At 44.6% G+C, this 21249-nt stretch overlaps 1 protein-coding gene across 2 annotated transcripts in view; it reads left to right on the plus strand.

Moving 5' to 3' along the window:
* Window positions 1-21249, plus strand: part of SEMA5A (semaphorin 5A) — a 1729347-nt gene that overhangs the window by 1676712 nt on the left and 31386 nt on the right. The gene's annotated exons all lie outside the window — the stretch shown is intronic.

Here is a 21249-nt window from a genome sequence, read left to right on the forward strand (position 1 = left end):
AGCGGTTTGTGGCATGGATGATGGTGTGACCATGTATTGTAAGGAATAAAGTACCCCTTCGGCTTTCGTTCTTTTATATGGTCACAGATTCCTCAGTGGCTTGCAATTTCCTTATAATGTATGGCTGGGGGTACTTTATCCCATATATCCCCTTGTGGATTAAAAGCATTAACCCTTATTTAGACTTGTCAACACATAAAATGTATGTTCAGAGTAGTTACCACCAGTTTTTTGCAGGTGTTAATGTTTGTTTTTGTTCTCCTATGTAATGGGGGCCTTACAAGTCTTCAATAATGCTTTCATACAACATTAATCAAAATGTGTGCAGTGCATTACATGGGCAATAATCTGGACCGACATGTTTCTGTGTACTTCTAAATCCAGTCATTGTAAAGCAGAATATTTTTTGTCTCTTTCAATGTTTCCCATGTTCATGCAACTGGATGCAAAGATGTCTGCAAATGACTATTGAAAGGAATATTTGACCTCGAGTGCACAGTAGGAAAGATTGGTGTAATAATAATTGTTGTACTCTTCTAGACAGCTCAACAAACAGTTTTAGAGTCCAGACATAATTATATTTTGTATTAGCAACAAGATCCTTTTGAGGCCATTTGTTGCAATCTGATAGTCTCTTGTGTCTGTTTGTGGCAACGCAGAGCAGCTGTAGTGGCCTTAGTGTAGCACCACCCCTACTTACAAAGAGGGTTGAGCAACATATCTATTTTTTTATTATCAGGGGTAAGCAGGTGCCAAACCTTTCTTAGTTTTGCCCGATTTCCATCATTTCATCTCCACCTGCCTCAGATTTCTTTTTATAAAGTCAAGCTGTGGGCAGAGTGCCCTGTATTCCTCGTTCTTTGCAGGCAGAAATGTTAAGCATGCATGCAATTGTCACTGCGAGGGATGTAGAATAAATGTGCGGTCTAGCGTTGATGGGGCTGGACAATATAATTACCTTAATGGTAATTGCATTAATGGTAATTGCATTCATTGAATTACACTTCCTGCCCCAAGACAGTGCTTTAAAGCAGCTTACCCAGCTGGTGAGTCAGTACTTGGTGCCTGCCTGTGGGAGGGCCATGTGTACCCTGCAGGCAGAAGCATCACAAGTGGTCTCCTGCAAGGAAGCAGTGTTCGAGTACACTGTAAGGGCTCAGCCACGTGTTGCAGGGCCCACAGAGGTCGGAAAAGGGCTTTATTAGGCTTTTATGTTTTTTTTTTCTTTTGTCGTACTTTGTAAGCATTTTTCGACCTATCCTAAAGAGCTGGCTGTTTTCCAGCACCTGGTCCCCCCCCTGGTTCCCACTTCTGCTGTCTTATAGCGCTGGGCCACCCCCGTCGGGGGTAGCTGTGCGCTCTATAAAACTTCTAAATAAATACCAAACAAAAAATCATGAACTTTATTATTTTTGAATTCCGAGCGAAACTCTAGTCCGCACCTACGTACAAAGTGGGACTTTTGTTATAAAGCACAGAGTATGATAAATCAAATATTAGCATATTTTTACGAGATTTACATTATAAACGATACTCTTACATTCACATCATGTTTGTGCCATTTTGTACGTAAGAAGCTCCCAAATAGCATAGTTTGTTTATCTGGAACCATATTCTACGTTGGTATTCAGTCAGATGGACTCTAGGATGTTGATCGTGTTTTCATCCCATCCACAAGGGAAACACTGGCCGAGACAGAGATGTGCCGGAGTTGTAAATGAAGAGACCACACAATCCATCGCTCTCACGTACACGCCTGCGGAGTGTCACTTTTCTATCTGGCTCGCATTCTTGATTTAAGTGCTGTTTGCCCCATTTGTTTCTAAAGAAGGTTCTATATGCCTACAGATTCCTGAAGAAAAGCCGTGCAAAGACAGTTTGTCAGCGGAATATAGCACTCAGTGTAGCACGCTCCTGGTAATTGATTCCTAGCGCCTCTGCCCGCTCTAGGAAGCTTGTTTCCGGTCCAGGGAAGGCATGACTTGGCAGTTCGGGCTGGACTGTTCCCATGAGGCACAGGGTCAGACTGATTTGCATATGGCCATGTCTGAACTGGGGTGGCAGAGTGGGGTAAAGAACGGTGATGGATCAAACCCAGATCTGTTGACTGGGTGTGAGTGTTTGATTGGTTCTGATGCTCCGTCCATCACCACCCCCTTTTGTACCGCTTTGTTCGCCATAAGTTGGCAGGGTATGCTCAGACGTGAGTCCCTTGCTCACTTTGCCACTGGATTCAAGCAAGCCTGGCTGAAGACGGCTGAAATGCCAGAAACTGGTCCTAGGAAGCTTGTTTCCGGTCCAGGGAAGGCATGGCTTGGCACGGCACTTCGGGCTGGACTGTTCCCATGAGGCACAGGGTCAGACTGATTTGCATATGGCCATGTCTGAACTGGGGTGGCAGAGTGGGCTAAAGAACGGTGATGGATCAAGCCCAGATCTGTTGACTGGGTGTCAGTGTTTGATTGGTTCTGATGCTCCGTCCATCACCACCCCCTTTTGTACCGCTTTGTTTGCCATAAGTTGGCAGGGTATGCTCAGACGTGAGTCCCTTGCTCACTTTGCCACTGGATTCAAGCAAGCCTGGCTGAAGACGGCTGAAATGCCAGAAACTGGTCCTAGGAAGCTTGTTTCCGGTCCAGGGAAGGCATGGCTTGGCAGTTCGGGCTGGACTGTTCCCATAAGGCACAGGGTCAGACTGATTTGCATATGGCCATGTCTGAACTGGGGTGGCAGAGTGGGCTAAAGAACGGTGATGGATCAAACCCAGATCTGTTGACTGGGTGTGAGTGTTTGATTGGTTCTGATGCTCCGTCCATCACCATCCCCTTTTGTACCGCTTTGTTCGCCATAAGTTGGCAGGGTATGCTCAGACGTGAGTCCCTTGCTCACTTTGCCACTGGATTCAAGCAAGCCTGGCTGAAGACGGCTGAAATGCCAGAAACTGGTCCTAGGAAGCTTGTTTCCGGTCCAGGGAAGGCATGGCTTGGCAGTTCGGGCTGGACTGTTCCCATAAGGCACAGGGTCAGACTGATTTGCATATGGCCATGTCTGAACTGGGGTGGCAGAGTGGGCTAAAGAACGGTGATGGATCAAACCCAGATCTGTTGACTGGGTGTGAGTGTTGATTGGTTCTGATGCTCCGTCCATCACCACCCCCTTTTGTACCGCTTTGTTCGCCATAAGTTGGCAGGGTATGCTCAGACGTGAGTCCCTTGCTTACTTTGCCACTGGATTCAAGCAAGCCTGGCTGAAGACGGCTAAAATGCCAGAAACCGGTCCTAGGAAGCTTGTTTCCGGTCCAGGGAAGGCATGGCTTGGCAGTTCGGGCTGGACTGTTCCCATGAGGCACAGGGTCAGACTGATTTGCATATGGCCTTGTCTGAACTGGGGTGGCAGAGTGGGCTAAAGAACGGTGATGGATCAAACCCAGATCTGTTGACTGGGTGTGAGTGTTTGATTGGTTCTGATGCTCCGTCCATCACCACCCCCTTTTGTACCGCTTTGTTCGCCATAAGTTGGCAGGGTATGCTCAGACGTGAGTCCCTTGCTCACTTTGCCACTGGATTCAAGCAAGCCTGGCTGAAGACGGCTGAAATGCCAGAAACCGGTCCTAGGAAGCTTGTTTCCGGTCCAGGGAAGGCATGGCTTGGCAGTTCGGGCTGGACTGTTCCCATGAGGCACAGGGTCAGACTGATTTGCATATGGCCATGTCTGAACTGGGGTGGCAGAGTGGGCTAAAGAACGGTGATGGATCAAACCCAGATCTGTTGACTGGGTGTGAGTGTTTGATTGGTTCTGATGCTCCGTCCATCACCACCCCCTTTTGTCCCCCCCCTTTTGTACCGCTCTTGGAGAGGGGCAGACTTTTTGCTACTGGAAAGCTTTGGGTCAGACGTGCATTCACCAATTAGCCAAATTTACATATGCACCAAATGTGGCTGTTGTCCATTAGGAATCTGAAACCGAGTCTCCGAATTAGAGCACTCGGCCCTATATCAGGATGAAAGTAACTGCACCAGAGGGCTGAGGCTAGCTTGTCAGTGGAATAACGCATCCACTCCAGTCATATTTTACCTCAAACTACCAAGTTTGTATGCTGGTGAGCCACTCAGCCTTTCATCTTTCCAAAATCAACACATTAAGTGCCATTGATTGGTAAACATCTGTTATTTAGATCCAAGATGTTCCGCAGGGTGAGAATGCTTTCCAAATAAACAAGTTATGGTATTGGACCCCCTACCTCCCCCCAGAAGACTGTCAGGCCACATCTGCCAGAGTAGCTTTTCTTCATTGAAAGATTAAACTCATACTTCCCCACCTGCTCACAGCATTGGTTTCAGCCAATGAAATAATAACTCGTTATTCGGATACCTTACATGAAAAATCAGCGTCTGTCTGACTGCGTTCGGAGCAACAGTGTGAATCCGGGGCTACTGAGTCACAACCATGGGGGTTGAAGGCATATGGCTCTGAAAACTAGGACAAGTGCAGCCCTTTCAGTACTTCTCTCTCATGGCGGTGAGTGCGACCAGTCATCGTCTTCTCAGGGAGTACAGAGTGTGGCTGCTGGAGCTTGTAGCTCAGGAATCTCACAAGACAACAAATGGATGCCCAACCTAGTGCTTATGTTTTCAAGAAAGAGAAGTTCCTGCGGGAAGTAGAGGCAGCAGCCCTTGGTTGTCGCAGTCCCGTTCAGACCACTGATGAGTATTGCAGTAGTAGGGGTCTTCAGCAATGGCCTCTGGTGCAGCTTCTTTCAGCAGTTTGCAACATCGGCAGATGTGCCCTGTAAGGGTTGGCAGTTGTAGCTACTCACAAGTTGATCACTCTGGCAGCTGCGGCCGTGCACAGGCTGATGACTTTGGGCAGTTGCAGCCACGTGCTGACCAATCACTCTGGGCAATTTGGGCCACGCACACACTGATCACTTGGACATGCAATCACAGCCCCAACCAGTCTTGAGCAATTGTTGTCACACTGTTTGCTCTTCATGCCTGAAACCAGCGCAGAGACTCTGCAGGACCGCCCAGGGATCTTCTGATCATTCTCTTTAGCCTCTCTCTTCTGAGCAAATGGGACATGCTGCACCTCAGTCCTCCTAGACGGACACTCCTCCTGCACGTAGGGCTGGCAGGTTCCTTTCCTCTGTCAGAATGCAGTCAGATTTATAGGCAGTTTAGGAAAGCTACCCAGCTCTTCTATTAAGAGGTCCAGACTCGTGCAATGTCTAGGAAGCTGCCTGTCAAGCAGACCGCTGTTCGGGTTGCTCTGTGTACCCTGTGGAACACTCTCTTCCTTTGGTATAAAGGAAGGGTACTCTGTGAAGCACCCCCTTGCTCGTCACAGAGGATTTGGGTCTGGAACAACAAGTAGGCTGGCGAGGACCCACTTTTATACACTAAACTCGGGCACAAGATGTAGAAGCCATTTGAGGTGATTCTTCAGGTGTCTTTTCTAGGTCACACTCTAGTTACAGCCTTTGCGTCGAGTGATGCTTCTCACAGAAGGGTAGTCTCCAACCTGGACCACCCACAACAGAGGCACAAAGAGATATGCGGCCTCTGTTCTGTCTGCCATCAGCCAACTGGAGGGAAAATCAGGGAAAGACATAAGGCCAGACTTCACCTAAATGTTTCCTAATCCCTTCACAATAGAGTCTGCAGTCCCACACCTCTCTCCTGCCATCTACCAAATGGCAATATTCAGAATTCTAATCAGCAGCTCCTTGCTAGCAAAAGGCCTAATCAAATTTGTAAAGGAGCCTTGTCTCTACCCTTTTCACTTTAGTGCATAGCTCTCCTCCCTCTAGCTTCAGGAGTGTCGGCAATACACTTCCACTGTCTGGGAAAACAACCTCACCTCTGTGTTGTGCATATGCAAGCGTGGGTATTTAAAATGGATCCCACAGGCCTCAATTACTCTGATCACTCACACACACCTTGCGTTTATCACTAAGCTACATCCTACATGTCAGTGCTAGGAACTGGAAAAGGGGATTCAAGTGGATTGTAAGATGTCTTTGGTGACATAGATAAAAAATGTCTGGTCATAACTATGAATTCACAAAACATGGCAGGCTGCATCCACCGCTCTATGTTCTGAACCCATTACAGGTGCTGTAGTCATCTGCCAGTCAATGAGGGCATGCATGCACATGCCTCCAGGGTATAAGACACGTCTAAGATCTACTCGTGTCAGGTGACAGGCCCAGGCTAGATTTGGGAATGCTAGGGTAAACATCCAAAGCCAGATACATAAATGGCAGCATTTATGCTAGGGAAGTATCACAGTTCACCATGCAGGGGACATCCCTGTGGCAGGAGGGACATTCCTGCACCAAAAGGGACCATTTACAGAATCCTGAAAACAGTTTACATTCTGCTTCCAACATGCTCAATCTGAGCAGATTTGTCAATGTCTGTGAATACAGCTGCGCTGAGTGGAAGACATTGCTTCACCAGTAGCAGCCCGTGGTGGGAATGCTGCAGGTGGTGGTGTTCCTCACACATTTAGAGATTTATGAAGAAAAGTGATTCAATACAACGTGATATCAGAGTGGATTGCTTTCTCTCTGAAACCATTTCCTGCCTTTCTTGCAGGGTTTCTATCCTGTATGCTGGCAGTGTGACGCGCAGTAGCGGCCCGTGGAGGGACTGCTGCGGGGCGGGGGAGGAGCAGGGTGGGGGGGGGGTAGTCAACTACGGAATACGGCCGAACAGAGGTAAGTAAACAAATAAATAAATAAAACGAATTTCATTGCGCGCGCTTCATTGCCAAATGCGATGCAGCGCGAGCAACAAAATTTGTTTTATTTATTTATTTGTTTACTTACTTCCGTTCGGCCGTATTCTGAAGTTTACTACCCCCCACCCTGCTCCTCCCTCGCCCCGCCCAACTGCCCCGCAGCAGTCCCTCCACGGGCCGCTACTGCGCGTCACACTGCCAGCATACAGGATAGAAACCCTGCAAGAAAGGCAGGAAATGGTTTCAGAGAGAAAGCAATCCACTCTGATATCACGTTGTATTGAATCACTTTTCTTCATAAATCTCTAAATGTGTGAGGAACAAGGAAGGGGAATGTACTTTTTGTAATGTTTAATATATCACATTTCATGTCATTTCTGTTCTGTTATTGGCTGCAGTTCTCAAGCACATTCAATTTTGTTTCATTATTCATAATTTGATTTTGTACAGTGATCTACAAGACTAGCTGCCACTAAGATAGGGAAACGAGTATGAAATATTCTGCTGACAAGTGGTAAAGAGAGCGAGCAGTCTGCAGTCAGTCTGATTCCCATCTATTAGGAAGTGCTGCTGCTTTATCTGGTGCTCACCGCCCTGTCATTCTGTCATGGATTCCAAGTTGGCGGAGGTCTGTAGGTAATAGCATCTCCCAGAACTACCTCTCGGCATTAATAACGCGTACAAAACACCATCCAACTTGTTCTACAAGACAGATATCCTCTGCAATGAAATGAGTCATACAGGAAATAGTACAAACAAGCATTGACAAAGCCAATAGGTCTCTCCTTTGGGACCAATCGACGTTGCCAATGGTTCGAGCAATTCTGTTCCGCATGGCTTTGAAAAAGCCATAAGTGGCCGCCATATCATTTTGTAGGCAGGCACATCAGGCATGCACACACCTACATATGGAGCGAGCATCACGGAGGAAGATTGGAAGAAACACGAAGGGGGTGCAAACAGAACAAGTGAGGAACATCGGGGGTGCAAACGGACAGGAAATAGTGCAGTGTGGAGGTGGGAGAGAAACACATGGACGAAAAAGCAATGCAAGGGTGGGATAAGGACACAAGGACTGGGGGAGCACCTCGACAGCAAATGCACAACACAAACAAGCACAGTGGAGGGGGAGACATACCCGAGAGAGTCAGCTGGAAAACACACACACTCTAATAGAGTGCTTATGCAAAAAGAAAAAAAGTAGCATTTGTAAAAGTAGCAGTGTAATGGGTTCAGTCCCTGGGGAGGGACAAACCCAAGAGGAGGAAGTGAAGTCCACATGCGCTAACAAATCAGAAGCAAGCAAATGAGAGAAACTTTTAAGCCAACAAATGGTAAGTAGTGGGAGGGCTCCAAGACCATTGCAGGCTATAAAATGTCTCGCAACAGACAGCGCATGTGCTGACTTAGGTGAGAACTATTAAGGAACCTGCAAGAACCATACATGGCCATATGTTTTCTTTTGAGCCTGGGTTGCCTTATTCAGCTAAACTTCAAATCACTCACTCTTCAGGTGATTTGGCTGTTCAAATTTTGCGAAAGTTTTCAATAGTTCGACAGGCCAAGGTTGACAAGTGTTTTCTTAAATGCCATATGTGGGAAGACTCACCTTTGCTGATCTTTGCAAGGGTACCTACAACATTTTTCCATACCAGCAACAGCGTTCCAGCAACCCGCATGCATTGCGCCGCCGCCTTCATAATTGAAGGCTCATCTCTATAACGGCAGAAGAAAGTGCATCTGTGATGCCCATGGTGCTGTAAAAGTAAAAGAAGGAAGGACTCTATTTTTCATTGCAGAAGAAAGTCCTTCTGTTACGTTTGAAGCTCTTTTTTTGCTGAAGAGCGAAATGGTAATGACGACATTATTAATATAATAATATTTTATTATTATTATTAATAATAATAATAATAATAATAATAGCCCCCTAAGGGAGAAACAGTATAATGGTATCCAAGAAAATCAAATAGAAACATGGGATTAAAACTCGCAAATTGCAGGTGTTAGTAATATTAGTAACAGCATCGGATTGGGAAGGCGGGCAGTCAGGCTTTGGGCGATGGGCTGCTGCCTAAGAGTCACCTGTGGGCCGGTTTTCGTTAGCAGCTCTGTCAAGTGGCCCACATATCCTTACTGTATTCCCTGCCAGGCCACTGTAATGTGGGCAGGCAGGCTCTGAGGTGGTAGTTTCAGCAGCATCGCTAGGCCAGTATTGTGTTGACCGTTGCAAACTTTATCTTGGCCCCCATGGGGCTGGCACAGACATCCCCTCCCCTGCTGTGCTGTTAAAGTGAGGCGGGGTGTTGAGAGTGCCGCGGCCTGGCTGGGGCAGGTGAAGTGGTCGTCATCACCTCATCTCACCTGGAGCAGCAGCTACTCTGATTTTTTTCAATCCTCCCCTACCAGGCCATCGCCCTGAGGCTATAGTTGGCTGGGGAGGAGGGAGAGTAAGTGATTGGGGCCGCTGAGGGCCTATTGTTGGCACCTCCGCTCCAGTATCTTTCAGGCTTTGGTGGGTGCGGTTGGGGGGGGGGGGGTATGTTTGCATAGACCTTGCTGGAAAAGGTACTTCACAGCAAGGAAAATTGAGAGAATGTAATGTTCGGTCAGAGCTGCCAAATTTGGAACTATTGAAATGGGTATGAGTCCCAGCCTCTGCTCAACGTCCTGTGATTCTGGGCAAATTGCTTAATTGCTCAAGGACTACAATAAAACTGAATTTGATCTTCAGTAATGAAACACAAACAAACAGCATTGGTAAATTACAACACTGTCACCCCTGGGGAATCTGGGCTCTGTGTCTCTGTGGAAGAGCCAGGTCGCTCTCTAGCGTGGGTGCAGGTAGGAAGAAAACAAGAGGGGAGACACCTCCTGCAATGAAGTGCAGAAGGCGGCCTTTACCCTCTCCTACCAGGCCATCACCCTGAGGCTGTAGTTGGCTGGGGAGGGGAGAGATCAAGTGAAGGAGCCCAGTGGCGTAACGAAAATTGAAGGGGCCCCCCTGCAAGGTACACAGAGGGCACCCCACTCCGGATTGAATCTGGAGCTGTCAGGCCCGAGTACAGTGCTGAGGGGCCCCCCTGCAGCTTGGGGGCCCCCCGCACTGCGGGGACCTGTGTTACGCCCCTGAAGGAGCCTCGCTGAGGTCTCATAGTTGGCACCTCCGCTCCAGTATCTTTCAGGCCTGAGGGGGGGATGTGACTGTTGCTCACATAATCGCTGCCCTTGGGCTGAGATCAAGCGATATAAAACTACAATAAAAAAATAACCTTCTGTTTGCTTATGTTTTAAGCTTCTGCAAAGGATGGAACATGATAAAAGAGGATTCTTTATACATTAATAAAAGCGTCCACATTCCTTCTTCACAATGCTTTTCTGCCTTTGTTTAGTTTTAACTATTAGTCACGGACCATTAAAGCAGCTTTAAACAATGATTTCACCTTACATCGACTGTTTAAAGTGCATATTGATCAGCGGCGAAAATACTAGCTTTTTGGTGATTTTGTTCATTTTGATACTGGCCAGGACTTTACAATACTGATAATGCCAGTTAAAACAACGGCCAAGTGGCAAAAACAGCTAAATGTGGAGTTGTGGCCCTTGGGCCACTTTATTTCACCTAGCTCAACCGGCCGAAATGCAGTGCTTCCAGTTTTCACCAATGTTTCTGGTGCCATGGCTTTAAAATACATAATTTATCAAACATTTATCTAACAATGAGCCCAATGAGACTATCCAAATGCTGTTTCACAAAAGGGTGTGAACTGGGAATGTGGGACACTTTTTTGGGGGTGCCCGTGCCGAAGACACTTTGCTATCTCTGCCACTGTCCGTCGACCTCCCACTGCCCACTCTGCCCCGGATTGACCGTTGTCACACATTGGTAGATCACAGAGGTCATTGTGGAAAGTCCCTGCAGGGCATGCTCCTGGGTGGTGCATGGAGACCCCCGTGCCTTGCATGCTGGTTCACTTCCTCCCAGTCGCCACTGCTGATCTGTTCGTTCCCGGCACGGCCTGCATAGCTCTCCTATTGTGTCAGAAGAAGAGGCTTCCTTTCTGATAAAGAACATATCACCCACACTATCGGGCGTGGTTCTACAGGTTTTTTTTAAATATAGCGAATGTATATCAGGTTTTGCATGCATGTGATAACCCACTAATCCGTGCACATTAATAAACTGGCTGTCCTCCGTGTATATATAAGGACTGCAGACGTCAGCATGGGAGTTCTTTTCTCCTTCCTTCTCACTACACGCCAAGTCTTTCAATTTCTCCGTTTCCCATTTAAGAATAGACTAATAAACACCTTTAGTTTCTTTCACACTTATTTAAATGAAAGTTTGTGTACACTTGCAGCACCGAAAAATTATCATAGAAATAACTGGAGATAATAACAAGGGCGACAGAGGGGAAATGGCTACGGAGGGCCACGCCTCCGTGTAGCCACAGGTGATCGCTGCTCCGCTGACCCGCCCATCGTAATGGAGAAGCTGGCGCTTTGCCGTTAGGGACTCTCGACTTTCGAGCGCGTGAAGGACTTGGTGGATTCCTCCCGCGCGTGTTATCGGCATGTCTGACTCTGGTCGTGCAAAATGAATATTTGCTGATTTATGGCCTTGATCCTTTTCGAGGGTTGCTAGAAGGCGAAGAATCCGGCAATACGGCTGTTTAGACTGGGCTCCAGGGAAGGAAAGGAGACTGGAGAGAGAAGAAACGGTCTGACGTGGAGAGGCTCGGCGTGCCGGTAAGCTGGCGAATTAAGTTGAAAGGCGCTACTGGTTCACTGTATAAGGGGAAGGATACAGAGAAACTTTTGTACCTCAGCTCCCGTCTTTACCCTCAGCGCCTGTCTAAACTTGAAGTGCTAAAGATACGAAGGAGCACAGGGAAAGTCTTTCAACAATAGCTCTGTGAAAAGACACCTTCTGGAAGAAAAAACGGATAAGTTTCTCTTTTTTTTTTTTTCGAAGTTGAAAGCAGAAACAGTAGGGAAACAAGAAAGGTGAAAGAAGAACAGAGGAAAGTGAGGAGTAGAGGAAAATTGATAGTAAAACAAAAGGAGGGGAGTTTAAAATATGGGAAAACCGTTGAAACAAGGAGGCACGGCTGCGAAATTTGACACGGCGCGGTTAAAGACCAAAACTCGCCGAGCCCAGGCAAAAGAAATTTCACGCTTAGCCACAAAAGGAATCAGAGAAAACAATATAAACTCACAAGGGCTTGACAGCACTTTGGAGAGCTCAGAAGAAGAACAATCCTCAACTGTATTTTTGGCAACCGAGGGGATAGGGATTGATCCAGACAATGTGGTTTTAGACGGCGCAAGGAGCAACTCCAACGGGACTAAACAGTTCCCATTATTCCTCAAAAAGGTTATCCCTCCATCGCTCTTGCTAGAGCCAATTTTAGATAAAACTCCGCTAGTCGAACCAGCGCCCTCCTCGGTGGCTCCAGTCTCCCCAAATGCAGAAATAATTCAACTGGACAAGGATATTATCTATCAAGTCTCCCCAGAAGCAGATAAAGATCAAGATCAAAGCCAGGCTAGCCATCAAAGCCAAGAGCCTAACACTTCACTGGCATCTGCAAATTCCTCAGAGCTAGAATTACAGAATGCAATCACGCCTAAGCGTCAGCCTACTCAGGGAGAAGCTTCAAATGGAGAAATAACTATTGCTACAGTCGAAATGCAGAGCCATTCCGATCTGATTATTGATACAGTAAGCACACATCAACTGGACGTTAGGGACATGTTGAATTTAATATTAGATGAAGTTCGCGAAATAAAAAGGACTCAGAAAATGGAAATCGCGGCCTTACATGCACGCCTGGGGAAAATCGAGGAGGCAATGTCTGGATTCCCTGTCTAACTTCAGGAGGCAGAAGCTAGGATTTCAGTGCTGGAGGACCAAGTCAACATGGTTATGTGTGAAGTGAAGGAAGCGACAAAAAAAAGGAAATATCTGGAAAATAGACTTGAAGACATCGAAGGACACTCACGGAGGTCAAATCTAAGAATAGTGGGGTTCCGGAAGGTATTGAAGAATCGCAGACGCTACAATGGGTAAACTCGTTCATCAAAAGGGCAGTGCTTCCAGAATTCGAAGGGGATCTCACAATCACCAGGGCCCATCGGGTCCCTGCACATCCCTTTTCGAACTCTACAATACCGCGGACAATCCTGCTGAATTTTGCTGATTTTCGAATCAGGGAGAGAATATTGATGAAAGCTATTCAGCAGAGACAGTTTTCTGTTAACGCAACATCTAAGTGTCGTATATTTGCTGACATGACTGCCTCTGCTGCACGAAGAAGAAAAGAATTTGTAAAACTTCTCCAGCTATTTAAAACCCATGGTGCCCAAGCCTCTATAGCACAGCAGTCAAAATTAAGAGTGCTAGTAAAGGGCAAGTTCTTTATGTTCTCAGATCTGGAGGAGGCTCAGGCATTTTTAAAAGAGATTTCACAGGGTCAATAATTTGAAGAGAAACCTCCCTTTATAAAGGAAAATAGAGAAGTAGGGAAGGGGTAGGAATGGGGAGGGGGAGGTGAGGTGAGAGGGAGAAAAGAAAAGCACAATGGTATTTTATAATTTTGATTTTTGAATTCTTTCTCTCTCTTTTTTTTTTTTTTTTCCTCTGTCTCCTCTCTGGTTTTGGGGCTTATGGCGTGGTCACAGGGGCAGCAGGGTCACTTAGGGTGTAGCATCATGACACCCATGAACATAGAAGGGAGGGGGGAAATGTGGCTGGCGTGGTTGGGGAGGGTGTTTCCACATTTCAAGGGGAGGAAGGGTGGGAGGGGGGAAGGGAAAATCGGGGCAAAAAAGAAAAGGAGCAAGAGTAAACAATATAGAAATTACTGTATTAGAAACTTAAGGTTATCTGTAATTAGAAATTTTGATGAATTTTAGCAATTGCAAAATCCTATCAGTCAATGCCAATGGTATGCTAAATAAGCAAAAGTATGGCGCTCTCATACAATGGTTAATATCATCTGACCCCCAAATGGTATATTTTTAAGAGACACACCTGAAATCAAATTCTCCCAAACTATTTATACCTAGATTCTTCTCCCACGCATTTTTTGCATCAGCTGGTCTGGCTCAGAGGGGAGTCGCAATCTATCTTTCCAGATAAATATCTTGGGAAATCCTACAAGTGCAGAGAGATGTACAGGGGAGATGGATATGGGTAATGGCTAAGTAGCAGGGGAAAATTATAAACTTGGTCAATTATTATGGTCCGGTTACGGACGAGATTGAAAGCCTGGTTAAAATTAGTGAGCTTTTGAGGGGAGTACCAGGACAGATTATAGTAGGAGGGGATTTTAATTTTATGCAAGATCTGAAGAAAGACACATCAAATAAAAATAAAAAACAACTAAAACCAAAAACTCAAAGAATTGTGGAGGCCCTCAAAAAAGAATACCAACTAGTAGATCCTTGGCGACTTAGAAATCCCGATGAAACTAAGTTTACTTGTTATTCATATCGTTTTTCAACGGCATCTCGAATTGATTTTTATCTTATATCAAGATCCTTCCGAATTCTGAAAATTGATTGTGGTTGTAATCCTTTTTCTGATCACGCCAGAATTGAACTTAAGATTGCATTAGATGGCGGAAAAGGGGAGCGGCCGAGGTGGCAGCTAGACCGCACTCTTCTCCAAAATCAGGACTGGGTAAAGGATTTTAGGAAATTGATCTCAGAATTTTTTAAGATAAATGAAAACACCGCTGATGTGTTTTCGGTATGGGGTGGGTTTAAAGCGGCAGCCCGTGGCCAGATCATCGCCTATATGGCGGCCCAGGCAAGAGCAAGATCGCTTAAAATAACTCAACTTCATGCTGCTGTCGAAAAAGAACATGTCCTTCGGGACCGGCAATGTCCAAATGAATTTGAACAGGCAAAAACGGCCTTGCGGGATTTTTTCGTCTTGGAAGAAATTTGTAGCTCCAAAATGTACCAGCAAAAGGTTTATGAAGAAGTTAGTAGGCAAATTGTTGGCAAATATAACAAGGAAAAAACAGGAGTCAGCTTTTGTTTTAAAGATACAAGACCCTCAGTCTGGCCGAAATGAAGTCGATAGGGAAAGGATCTCACAGATTTTTGTCGAACATTATCACTGCATTTATTCAAAAGAATACTCAACAAGGGACAATATGATTCTTCACTATTTCTCTAATGTGGTTATGCCCAAACTTTCAGAGAGCCGGACCTCCCAATTAGAATTAGAGATAGAAACACTAGAAATATCAACTTCTGTAAAAGAAACAGAGGGGGGGAAAGCATGCGGGCAAGATGGATTTCCCATCGAATTTTATAAATTATTTTTAAATGAATTGCTGACACCTTTGAAACAACTATTTAATCACATTAAAGAGGGAGGTTTTATACCGCAAACTTTTAAAGAGGCGATAATTGTGTCATTCGTAAAGAAAGATAAAAATCCAGAAGATATTAATTCCTATCGGCCCATAAGTCTCTTAAATTCAGACTACAAGATTTTAATGAAAATATGGGCCAAACGTTTTACATTCGCGGCTCAAGAGGTTATTCATACTGACCAGACTGGATTCATAGCCAGAAGATCTATGGCAGCAAACACCGAGTTTTTAATACAAGCTCTAGATTATTTTACTATAAACGTAACTCCGGCATGTATTGTTATGGTAGATGCTGAAAAAGCTTTTGACTTAGTTAATTGGAATACCCTGTTTTTTTTAGGAAAATTTGGATTCCCTGCCCAGATTGTTGATATGTTACGCAACATTTATCAAGGGGCCTCGGCCCAGGTTTTTATTAACACGAAAACAGCTGGTTCAATAAAAATAAATAGAGGGACTAGGCAGGGATGTCCTCTTTCGCCGTTGCTTTTTACCTTTTTTAATGAACCTTTAGTAATTAAAATAAGAAACAATGCTGCTATCCCATCCCCCGTCCCCCGAATGTCCAAACTAAAATTGTTTGCAGACGATATTATTTTATATTTGATGCCTAATAAAGAAAATATTGAGAGGGTGTTGAGAGAATTTAGAGAATTTGAGCCAATCGGTGACTATAAAATAAATTCTAGTAAAACAGAAATACTGGCATTAAATATCGATTTAAATTGTCTTCCATCTGGTTTGAGGACACAAGCAGCCAACAAAGATCCGATTAGGTATCTAGGTATTTACATCAACTCTCAATACCACCAGTTGTATGAACTAATGAAAGATAAAATTAAGAAACTTTTTGATCAATGGCTCTTATTACCCCTTTCAATAGTGGGCAGGGTATCTTTAATTAAAATGTCGATACTACCGTTGCTCATATTCCTATTCAGCAATATTCCTAGAAAAATTAATCTCTCCTTTTTTAAAGAAATAGAGACGATGTTTAGAAGTTTTGTTTGGGGGAGAAAATTGTCTAGGGTTAAACTCCCAATAGTACAATTATGTACTGCACAGGGAGGTTTAGCCCTACCAGATGTGAAAATATATTATGAGGCCGCCTTTTTAGACATAGTGGCGGGTCTGATGGGTTCGACATATAAGCGAGATAGCTTTTTTTAGATAAAATGTTACAGGAAAATGGTTCCCAACTACAAGTATTTTTAAAAACTTCCAAATATCCCCCAAAAAACCGATATAAGACTTAAAGGGAATATTCTTTTAGACTTCAGTTTTTTTTAAAAAAAATAGACTCCTCCGGCATGCAATATCTGAGTTTGAGGGAATGCTTTGATCTCGGTCTCCAATCAAATAAAAACCATCTAATTAAGTGGGAAAAATGCGGGCTAAAAGAATTAAGACACTTTTTTATTCTGAATAGAATGATCTCATGGCAAGAGGTGATGATCAGGGCAAATAGCCCGAACAGACCTACATTTTTTGAATATATACAAATCGTATATTTCATAAGGAATATGCAAGGCCTTTTTATTTCTCCGTCTTAACTAGCGGTAGCCCTTTATGGGGTCAAAATGAAGGGCATAGGAAATTGGTATAGGTTGCTACACCGACAGAACGAAATGCCACTGGTTGAAATCCACCTAAGAAAAATAGACCACATGATACAATGTAGCTTTTCATGTAAAGACTGGGAAACGATTTGTCATCTAGGCAATAAATCGTTACGTGCTGCTAACTTCAAAAGGATGGCTTTTTTATCACGCTGGTTAGCCTATTTAACTCCGGAGGCTCGGGGGAAAAGATACCCGGAAGTTGAAAATAAGTGTTTTAGATGTCTTGCTAATGGTCATGGTGGTTGGAATCATATTTTCTTTTCTTGCCCGAAACTTGAATCATTCTGGAAAGCAATTTTTGCGGACCTAGGAAGAGCAATGGGCAAGAATATTCAGCCCGAGGCCGAATCGGCTTTGTTCGGCATTTCTAAAAATAGAACAATATTGAGTAGGGCCCAAGAGACCTTTGTATTTATCTCTTGTACTGTTGCCCGCTCCTTAATCCTACAGAATTGGAAGTCTACTGATGCTCCCTCTCATTTGAAGTGGTGGAGGAAAATGAGAAGAACTTGTAATTTTGAAAAAGCATATGCAAGCCGGGTGGGGGCCATTAAGAAATGTGAAAAAAATTGGAAGTACTTTAGAGATTTGGAAAAAGCAAAAGGGAATTGAACAATGCTTTGGTGGTGTTGTTGAAATTGTAGTAGCTTCTGCAACCAAGAGCACTAGCACTTTTTCTGGGATCATATTTGCGAAATATCAAAACTTTTGTTTAGTCTTTTGTGATTTTTGCACATTATTAAAAGTTACTATATGTATTACTGTGGCATTTTATGGTTAAGTATAGGAAATTGAATTATATCTCGTTGAAAATTGTAGCCGTTTTTTCAAATAGATGCACCAGCACTTTTCTCAAGTGATTATACTTGAGAAGCACTAGCACTTTCTTTTTTTGCAATTGCTGCACACTATTATAGATATTATATCTTTTGCGACAGCACTTTATTGTAGTTGTTTTTGCACATTATGTCCCTTCTTAAATATGGTTGAGATCATCGATTATTATAATACTTAGTAAGATGAAGGAAGGAAAGAAGGAACATAGAAGGGAAGGTGGGGGAAAAGGCTATTTAATATATTTTTTTAATGTAATTCTATGTCAACATAAATTGTATATTGTATATGGATGTTATGCTCATGCTCTGCTCTATTCAATAAAAAGAATTAAAAAAAAAAAAGAAAAAAAATAGAAATAACTGGAGAAATAATTCCCACATTTTCAATTTAGGGCATCCGCAAATTGAATTAATTTAGTGTCAGTATTATTTTTACCTTGACTATGACATTTATGTTATCCTATGTTAGCAGTTTGTAAAGCTCCTGGTTACTCCAATCGGAAGTGTTCCAGTGCTAGGTTTCAATCACCATAACTGGAAGCAGGATTCCTTTAGTTGTTTAAAGGGCGTGGCCCTTCCTGAAGAGCAAAGTTTTCAAATGCTTCCTAAAAAGACCCTCCGAAGGTCCTAATCTAAAATGGGGGCGGAGGGGGGCAAACTATTCCATTATTTGGCTGCTAAGAATCTAAAGGAGCTGCCTCCAAAACAGGTTCAATGAAACTTCGGGATGCTGGCTAGGCCTATTCCCGCTGACCTCAAGCAGCGGTTGGGGGGATATGGCTGAATCATAGGACAGAGATAGCCGTGCCCTTTCCTATGTAGGAACCTATGGACTGAGCACATGGCTTTAAAGAAATCCTCTCCTCAAGGGAAGCCAGTGGAGTTTGGTTAAGGCTAACCCCATTGGGGCATGCCTGAGTGTATTCAGCAACAGGCGTGCTGTCGCCTTTAGTATCCCCTGGAGCATTGAAAGGCAGCTTATAGAGGCCCACAGGTAGAGAACGTTGCAGTAATCCAGGCGTGTTATCACGAGTGTCTGGACTGCAGTTCTCTTTGCAGAGACCGGGAGAAGCCCCAAAATCTTCTGGAGCATTTTCAAGGTGCCAAAACACATACCTACAAGAGTTGAGATTTGATCTGAAAAAAGATAGAGCAGAGTCGAACCAGACTCCTAGATTTTTCACTTTGGGTTTCGAATGCGGTAATGGGTCTAATTCATTTGGCCACCAGATGGACGGTTGTTTCCCTACCACCAAAATCTCAGTTTTGGCTACGTTCAGTTGCAGACCGCTATTCTTCATCCAGTTGGCCAATTCTACTAAACAGAGTTTGAAATTACCTGCTGATTGTTCTCCTGAGCCAGCGTGATGATCAATTGGGTGTCATCGGCGTAGGATACTGTTCGGACGCCATGACCCTCAACGAGTTCAACCAAAGGAGAGTCGGATTCAGGGCAGAGCCCTGAGGCACTCCCTGCCACAGCATCCTAACCTTGGATGAGTGTGGTGGTTGGTTGACCTGAAACGTGCGGTCCAGCAGAAAATCCATAAGCCAGCGCAGCACGGTACCACCCACTCCTGATTTTTGTAGCCTATCTAGCAGCAAGCCATGGGAGACCGTATCAAAAGCTGCATTTAGGTCAAGCATGACGAGTACAGCTGTTTACCTTCATCAGCCGCTTGTGAAGAGATTCTGATGCATATAAGCGGGCAGATTCAGTACTAAAAAGTGGACTGAAACCAGATTGCAAATAGTGGAGAAGAGCTTTTTCTTCCACAAAACTCATCAGCTGTTGATTGACAAATTTTTCCGCAATCTTCGGAAAAAAGTATTTTCGCCTGTCTTTGTAGGTTTAATTCCCACTGCTGTATAAGGGTGACGACGGTCGATACGAAACCATCAGGGGGATTACAACGTGGTTCCGATGGGCTGAATGAGCCAGTCAGAGCGTCGGAAGCCAGCATAATCCCCTAATGACAGCGGAACCAAGCTTGGCTCCGCCGTCACGATTATGATGGCACTTTCCGACAGCCATTTTATGTCGGCCTTTCCAACATGAAAAGACTGTCGGAAAGTGTTTTTGGGGGCCCCTAGCAGGGCCTCCTTTCCCCCTGGCCCTCCGCAATGGGGCCTGGGGGGCACCTATGGTGCCTTCCTAAACATCCCTGCACTGTGTGGCAGTGCCACACGGTGCAGGGATGTTTACAAACATCCATTTGTCAATGGACGCTTGGGCTGTGGGCCTTTCCAGCCTTCCGCACAAACTTCCATTGACAAATGGATGTTTGCGACTGCACTATGGGCAGTCGCATCGTAATCCCGCAGTCTAAACCGCCGACCTAATGTCACCAGTTTCCAACCACAATGGTGTCAGGTGGATTCTACTAATTGGATTTTTGTCATTTTGGTCTTGTTTTATTTATTAAAACATACCTATTTTTCTAAATCTGTTATGGGCTCTTTTTTTGGGATGTTTTCACTATTTTGCTGTTTGAAATGTTGCACTAACAGTTTACACATTGCCTCTAAGTGAAGCCTGACTGCCCAGTGCCAAGCTACCATGGTGGTAAGCACAGATTAATTTGGGGTTTGCTTGTGGCTTACACTGACAAGGATTGTGGTTGCTCTTTGACCAGGGCTTACACCCTAGTCAATTAACAACCTGATTTCTTACAATACCCATAACCTGTCTGGTAAATCTGTTCTCATCCTCCATCTTGTGCCAGGCTAAAACTGGTGCATGCGAAAAGGATTCACTGACTTCAGTATTCAGTATTCAGACTCACACACATAGAGTCCTGCTACCATCCAGGTATCGCATGCTCTCTATGTATACACACCCACGACATACACAGGCAATGTCAGCACAAGTTTCTGAGTTTGCACATAAAAGCGAAACTTTACACAAGAGGGGTCAGTAGAACATTCTTTCACTGACCTGACAAAGAGTTAAAAGGTCTGGCCCCACAACACTATAATCAAAAACCACAGTATGATGCTACCACTGCTTTACATGATAAATGAGTCTAGTAGCAGGAAGCTCCTTTCAAAATCAGTTGAGGTCCACAACAAAATGTGCATTGGGTACCGGATCCACAAATATTTTCTTGAGTAGCAGCTTTATCCAAAGACTGTTCTGCTCTTCCCAGCATTAGGGAAGAAGTTCAACAGACAGTAAGCAGAGGAAATATCCAGTTGCAGCTTGTCCACTGTTTCTAGTTCCAATAATAGCAGATTGTTTTATCTTCAGGTCCTTCTGTGCTTTTCAGCCGCTGGAGATACATTCTACAAGGCTGCCATTCAACCTGGGCCTCTCAGTCCTCGTGGACCCAGAAGAGATTATGTTCCTCAGTCCTTATAAGCAGTGATCTAGTGCCAAAGAGTCACAATTTAACTGGAGACACAAATCACTCCACATTCTTATATCAGGGAGATCAGATTCTTCAAAAAGCAACAGGCAAGCTTCTTCTGTAGCAGGTTCCTTTCTGTCATACAGTGTTCGTCCATGGGTGTTAAAAGGAGATCACTGCCTGTGATTGACAACAACGCCTAGACAAAAGAAAGCAGTTTCCACACCCAATACTTACTCCTTTCATCAAAGGGACTATGGCTAAGGGCCCTATGTGGGCCTTGGCAAACAGAGTAATGTCAATCAGG

The sequence above is a fragment of the Triturus cristatus genome, chromosome 5_1 (genome assembly GCF_964204655.1).
Source record: "Triturus cristatus chromosome 5_1, aTriCri1.1, whole genome shotgun sequence".
NCBI classification, from domain to species: Eukaryota; Metazoa; Chordata; class Amphibia; order Caudata; family Salamandridae; genus Triturus; species Triturus cristatus.